The sequence below is a fragment of the Microtus ochrogaster genome, chromosome 4, assembly GCF_000317375.1.
Source record: "Microtus ochrogaster isolate Prairie Vole_2 chromosome 4, MicOch1.0, whole genome shotgun sequence".
In the NCBI taxonomy this organism is placed as follows: Eukaryota; Metazoa; Chordata; class Mammalia; order Rodentia; family Cricetidae; genus Microtus; species Microtus ochrogaster.
Window position 1 is genome coordinate 4554469 of NC_022011.1, and position 7094 is coordinate 4561562.

Below are 7094 nucleotides of genomic sequence, written 5' to 3' on the forward strand. Positions count from 1 at the left end.
GCCTAGGGCTTCTCAATGCACTCTGGGAAATGCAGTCCATCTCTGCTTACCAGCCCGCGGCACGAGCCCACTCCAAGGCCTTAAGAGACTACACGTTCCAGCAGGCGGAGCAAACACTCGGGCGGTCTCTGGGGACAAGGTCCCCACGGAGGGGCCGGAACCTCCCAATGGGCAGCCTCCTGGGCGGAGCCTGCATCGCCATTGGCTACGGCGGCGAGTGGGAGGCGGGGTCGGCGGAATGAGGCGCGGAGCTGTTCCCCGCTCCAGGTGCTGAGTCCGAGGGAGGCTCCGGTTGCCAGAGCCGTGGCCGCTGCAGCCGTCACCGCCGCGAGAGCCGCCACTGGGAAGCCCGGGTCCTGGGGAGCTGGGAGGCGCCGCGCGCGCTGCCCCGCGCTGAGCGTCCTCCTGAGCGCCGCCTGAGGTGGGTGCTGCAGGATTCGCTTTTGTTTTATTGAGGAGAGGGGGTTCTGGGGAGTTGACGGGACGTGTCCTCGCCGCTCTCCACACCATCTGTCCGTGGAACTGGGGAGCTGACTGCGGGCCTCTCCGTGGCCCAGTGCCTGAGGTCGGAGCAGCCGAGGCTGGGTTTTGTCGTGTAGTAAAAGGGTTCCTTGAATGCGAGGGACGAGGGCTGGAAGACCCTCGCCCGTCTCTCCTGGGGGAGCATGAAAAAGGCTTGGAGTCTCCCTTTCCCTAAAGTCGAAGCTGCTTGGGTTATTGAGGATGGAGAGTGTTCTGGGATGAGAGGTTTGGAGACAGGGGAATCCTTCCCTATAACATCCCAGAGGTTTGAGGTTGCAAAAGGAAATTGGGATGTGATGGATGAGACTCCTCCCCTCCTCTCAGACTCTCCTAGGTTTCTAGTTATTAGGGAGACCCTTCCCCTTGCATCCTAGGAAATGGATAAACCTAGACTCCTCTTGCACCCAGTTGGATTCTTTGCGGGGCATTTGTTTTTGAGAAATGGAGAAAGTGAAGGGATGGAGGACCCCTCCCCACCCTGCTCCCATGAAGGAAAGCACTGATGGATGCTCCCGGTCTTCTGTGATGGAGCCGCGCCTAAGGTCTAAGTAGCCTGGGTGTGGGAGGTGGGTGGAAGTGAGAGTCTAAGGGACCCCTCCCTTCCCAGGTCTTATCTCCCAGGCCCTCTTCCCTAGAGCCAGGTCCCAGGCAGTAGAGTGGAGATCATCCTCCCTGCCCCGCCACGCCCCAGGGATTAGAGCTCTAGCCCTGAGGAGAGGAGTCAGATCTGGATGGGCACCTGAGGGGCAGGACCCGGTGGTCTCCCTCGCCAGCATATGGCAGCTCCAGGCGACATCGTCCGCGTTCGCGGATCCTGGAGGATGCTCCGCTGCTTGCCGAGCGCGCCCCAGTTCTGGCCGCGGGGATCTGGTACCCGACGTGCAGCAGCTGCTCTCAGGTGCGGGGCTTTCGCGCTCTGCTCAGGCATTTGCCGGAGGACAAAGCGGCGATCGCGGCACTGACAGGCGTGCTTGGCTGGCCTGCGTGAGGGGCGCGGCTGAGGAAGGGGGGCTTCGGGCGCGGCACGGGTAGCTTCCACGGAAACGTGCCAGGAGCGGAGAGAGAGAGAGAGACAAAGCGCGCTCGCTCCTCGCGGGCCCGCGCGAGCCGGGATGGAAAATCCCGAGGGAGGAGGTGGTTGTGCTGTGCTAGGTCCTGTACTGTACACTCAACTCTAGTCGCACCCCCCTTCCATCTGTACGCCCGAACCCCACTGTTGGTCCTGCCCCAAGAATGCGGTGTGCGCGATGGTTACCAGAGTCAGGACTTGTGACCACAGGATTGGGATGACCAGGGACTCTACCTTACAGGAAGGATAGGGGTTTAGGGGACATGTGTGAGACAGGCATACTGACTGGACCCACTCAACCTCATGCCCCATTAGCTATAGTAGGTCAAATTTGGTTCTGTGTCTGGGTGTGTTTTTTGGTAATAGTGTGGATCAGAGTGAGTGAAAAATGTGTGTGACTGTGTCCTGTCCGTCCGTGCTTCAGTGTTCACTTGTGTGTCGTGCTGTGGTGAGCCTATACATATGGCAGGGGGGAGGGGTGGAGAGAAGGAGGAAGAGGAACTAAGCTTGGAGGTAGAGGGGAGCAAGAGAGTCACCCTTTCAACTCTCAAACCACATTGCTGACCCAAGGTCCAAATGCGTGCCTTCAGGGTGGAAGCAGTTTTAAACTGCCTAGGGTCTAGGCTAAAGGACTGGATACATTCTAGTCAGTGAAACTTTGCAAGGTTGTGGCCCCTTCAGCCCCTGAGGACCCCAAATCTGACCCTGACATCGTCATTAGTCCTCATCCCCTGGAGTGCCTTATCATGCTGTAGTGGGCTACCCTAATGACCAGGGTCTGCCCTACCACTGGCTGCTGAGTAAGGTTTGGGAGGCCTGTCAGCAGAGTTGGAAAGGCTATAGAGTTAGGGTCACTAATAACCACAGATGGGGTTTTAAAAATACCAGGTACCAACACATGTGACAGTCACATGCCTGTAATCCCAACACCCGAGAGACAGAGGCAGGAGGATTTTCATGAGGTAGGGGTCAGCCTAGGCTAGATAATGAGACTCTGTCTTAACACTCCTAGAAGATAGACACACCCTCTCAGACTGATGAGTCCCAGCAATTGACCCCAGTTTCTCTGCCACCATCACTTTTATGTCAAAGGTTTTTATGCAGCTTCAAGATAATCTCCTTCACACAAATCAAGGGGATAGATTATGGACTGTGGAAGAACCAGGCAGAGAAACCACCAGCCAGCCAAGCCTACCTGGTCTTTTTCCCTTAAGTGTCCACTGCCAGCATCCACAGTGACCTCTGCTGGAAGGAAGTCAAACCAAGGCACAACTTGACAACCACTACTAATCCCCTGTAGTGTAGAGAGGCTTGTGTTAGTGTGGGCATTGTTAGGTAAAACCACATGCTTCTGCTGGGACTAATTTCCTGTTTACCTTTGGAGTAGAAGTTCTTGTTTTGGTTTGGTTGCTTCATAGAGTTGATGATGGAGCCCAGGACCTGGATACCTATTAAGTAAGCATCCTTTCACTGAAGTGCCTTCTTCCCAAGGTGCTGTTCTTGTCTATGTTCTTTCAAATGCCACCAAGCAGTAAAACTGCTGCTGTCTTCAACCACATGGAAAAGAGGGTCTGAAGGCTTTCATGTCTTTGTACAGTTGAGAAATAGAAAACAGTTATCAAGGTCAAAGAAATTCAGGTGCCTTTCTGGCCTCTCCCCTACCTTTCTGGCCTCTCCCCTACCTTTCTGGCCTCTCCCCTACCTTTCTTTACTCTTCCCTCCTCTCATGTTCCACTTTTTATCTTTTTCTCAGTCGGTAACACATTTTCAAAACCAAGCCTTATTTATTTTCCTCATTGACATTGTGGCTTAGAAACTTCAGACTTCTGGAGGCTATTACTAAATTCAAAAGGCCCTTGAGCACTGGCTTTTCCAACGAACTAGAGTGGGGGAGGTGGGATGAGACATCCTGAGTCCTAAATGCCCGCCTGGTGACATGTGTCTCTTCTGGAGCTGCTCTGAAAAGCTTTCACACTGTCACAAGATTGTTAGAGCTCCTCAAAGGAAGGTATTTAAATACCTGGCATTGTTCTTACTCTGGCATCCTTGTGATTTGCATTGAACTACGTGACTCAGTATCATAAAGTAAAAATAGGACTTCATTTCTTCCTCGCCTGTTCAGAAGGTGCCTGCATATAGTGTGTTGTGCTCTGCATTGGCAAGTGAAAAGCTAAATCACCTCATAAGCTGAACCACCTGAATATCCTGATTAGAGAAGAGTGCTTAACATCACCAACAGGCCATAAAATTGCTTTGTTTCTTTTCATTCATACCTGAATCTTTGTCCTGTGAAGCATTTCCTCATGCTCATGCATTGTTGCTTTTATTTGAGGTTAATCAAGAATGTTTAATCCAGTCCGGTGTTGGTGGCACAGACCTTTTATCTCAGCGCTAAGGAGGCAGAGGCAGGTAGATTTCTGAATTCAAAGCCATGGCTACACCTGTCTCAAAAAAAAAAAAACAAAACAAAACAAAGTAACAAAAAAATAAATTTAATCCTTGTACTGAATCCAACAAATTAAATACCAGCAGACACAGGAAGATGTGAGTGGTGGTTTTGTTCTTTGGGGACTCATAGGAAAAAAGAAAAGAAAAGGACTCTAAATTTGAAATTTCTTATGGGTGGAGTTAGGGCTTTCTGAGAAGAGACTCCTTAAAAATATCCAGGAGGGCAGGCTGGCCATATTGAAGTATATGATAATGAATGACACTGTGGCTGTGTATGCAAGAAACAGCATTCATATTGGGAGTATCTCTTCCGCTGCAAAAATCGCCCCAGGTTGCTGTAGCTCCTTCAACTAGCAGCTCCTTGGTGGAGGAGGGGCTGAGCCAAGGCGTGGATCTATCCAAGGTTCTGGAATACCGGCCTCTGCCTGCCAGCTTCAAGGAGTAGGGAACAGAGCTGAGCTGAGGGCCACCGCCTCTGTGAGGATTTCCTTACAGCTGATTACAGAAGAGAGTGGAAGAAAACAGAGATGTAGAGGTTCTCACCCCATCATTTGGAATAAGCCCATCGGCAATCCCTATTTAAAGACTTACAGGCTCATTATAAGAGGAAACATTTTCTAAATCAGGCTGTTTGCATGCAAGAATGCATTTAATCCTGACAGTCCTAGGAGGTAGTGTTATTCCCACTTTCAAGGTGAGCAAACAAGGTGATCTTTAAGAGGAAAGGGGCCTTCCGGAGACCAAACAAGAGGGAGTTTAGGTTCCATCGGGATCTATTAAACTCCTTTAATAACATCAAACATCTTCGCCACATTTTCTTTTCTACTGCTGAAGCAAAAACTGAAGTATTGGACTGTCCTATGTAATGGCATATCTAATTCTAGAGGAGTGAAGTTAGGGGAAAAGTAGAATGCAAGCACAAGTCACAGAAGCCTTTTAAGTTCAGCAAATATACTGCCTTTTTTTAGTGTCTTATTCTGGTAAGGTTTGTTGCTTGAACCTGGTTACCAAAGAATGCAGTGTAAAAACATAGGGGTTTTTCCTAGAGTGGAAATTTTTCACAGGAATTTAAGTCTGGTTAGCAATAAAGTGGATTTTTTTTAAAGAAAGGAAGAAGAAAAAAGCCTCTGCTTTTTAAAAAAAAATTAAATACCAAGTGCATTCAGAGCTGACAAAACAGGGATATTATTAGGAGACTCCTTTCATCTATTCCCAGTCTCAGACTTTCACATCAAAGTTCTTAACACCTAGATAAAACTTTTCATTGTTGTGGACGTCAGCCAGTCTTAGGGAAACATCACGTTCCTGTCCAGACTCACACCAGCACAGCTAATGCTTTACCTTCAGATGTGGCTGCAAGACTCCTGCTTTTCCCAGGGTAGCAGTTTCAACTGTCCCAGTCCTTTTACACCATAGGGTCTCGTGGTCAGAATCTCTCCGTGTGGTACCTGTAGCCTTAGATGTCTAAAGTAAGGGAAGAGTAATAGCTTTGTCCTTTTTCTCTTCTCCCTGGGCTTTGGTTTGCATATCGCACAGAAATAGCAGGCCTATTCTCTTAATAAGATGCTTTTCATTAAGCTAGGTCTCCATCCCATATCTGCTTCCTTTTCTCTGCATGCGGGGGCTTTACAGAGCTCTGCCACAAGATGTGGTTCCTGAGGGCATTTGGAGGCCAAGGATCTGGCTTTCCATCTGGGTCTGCTCTGATTCATAGGCCCACAGACAGATTTGGTCATTGTCTTATTTAGAGTCTTAGTTCTCTGCAGCATCAGAACAGCATGTAATAAGAGGCCATTTGTGGAGGTCTCCAGACAGCCGTGCCCATGACTGAGCACCACCCTCCTTGCTAACGGGATCAGGAAACAGTTTTGAATCCCAAGTATCTCCTCCAGAACATATCCTGTGAAGATTTTCATCCACCATAATAAAGGAAATAAAATATATAATTTATTCCTAAGACTGTTATAATTATTCTGGCAATAACTCAAAACTCCCTCAAAGGAAGACTGGGTTTATAGTCATTCAACAAATATTTCTACTGCCTGCAATGTACCAGGTACACATCTGGGCTTGCGGAAAACAACCCCCACCTTCGCACAAGTCATGACATAAAGAAACATTGAGGCCGGGCGATGGTGGCGCACACCTTTAATCCCAGTACTCGGGAGGCAGAGGCAGGAGGATCTCTGTGAGTTCGAGACCAGCCTGGTCTACAGAGCTAGTTCCAGGACAGGCTCCAAAGCCACAGAGAAACCCTGTCTCGAAAAACCAAAAGAAAGAAACATTGAGAGGGTATACTGAAAGCCTCAAAAGAGTGTTGCTGCAAGCAGGAGTTTTTAAAGATGGAAATACGTTTAAGTATCATAGATTATTATGTCTTTTTTATCACGAAGACAGAAGCTAATGGAAGTTGAAGGATTCTCTGATCACATCCCTGGTTGGTGGCAAAGGTGGGTCTTCAAACAGACATCTCATGACTCCTAATGCTTGTTTTTTCCACAGCTCTACACTGCTGCTCTGTTCATCAAGTTACCAAAGGGCACATTTCCATCAACATAGCTTTGTTTAATCCAATTTTAACTCAAAACCCAATTTTAAAGTTGAAATAGGAAAAAATAAAGGATAAAACACAAAAAATTTACAAAGTCCGCTTTTACCTCTGTCATTCAATGGTGGCCCCTACCTGGCTACTGAATACTTGCAGTGCAGCTGGGTTGAAATAATATTTTGGATATGTTGAATTAAATAAAAGATACTATTAAAATTAATTCTACTCAGCTTCTTTTTACTTCTTCAAATATAACTTTTAGTAAATTTATGTTAGGGCTGGAGAGACAGCTTAGAAGTTAAGAGCACTTGTTGCTCTTATAAGGACACAAATTTGATTCCCAGAACACACATGGTGGTTCAATGTTCATCTGTAACCCCAGTTTCAGGGTATCAACATGTGATGTACATACATGCATACAGGCAAAATATTAATACACATAAAGTATAAATAAGCAAGTCTAAATTTTTAAAAATTTTAACAATATGTGTGAGTGTTGGAGTATAT

General features: G+C 47.7%; 1 protein-coding gene across 2 annotated transcripts in view; it reads left to right on the top strand.

The window, feature by feature from the left end:
- The first annotated feature begins 222 nt into the window (after positions 1-222).
- Smpd3 (sphingomyelin phosphodiesterase 3) overlaps positions 223-7094 on the top strand; it is an 82855-nt gene continuing 75983 nt past the window's right edge. For both annotated transcript variants that reach the window (XM_005345420.3, XM_013353805.2), the window contains exon 1: positions 223-421. The gene's annotated coding sequence lies outside the window, so the exon portion shown is untranslated. The remainder of the gene's footprint in view (positions 422-7094) is intronic.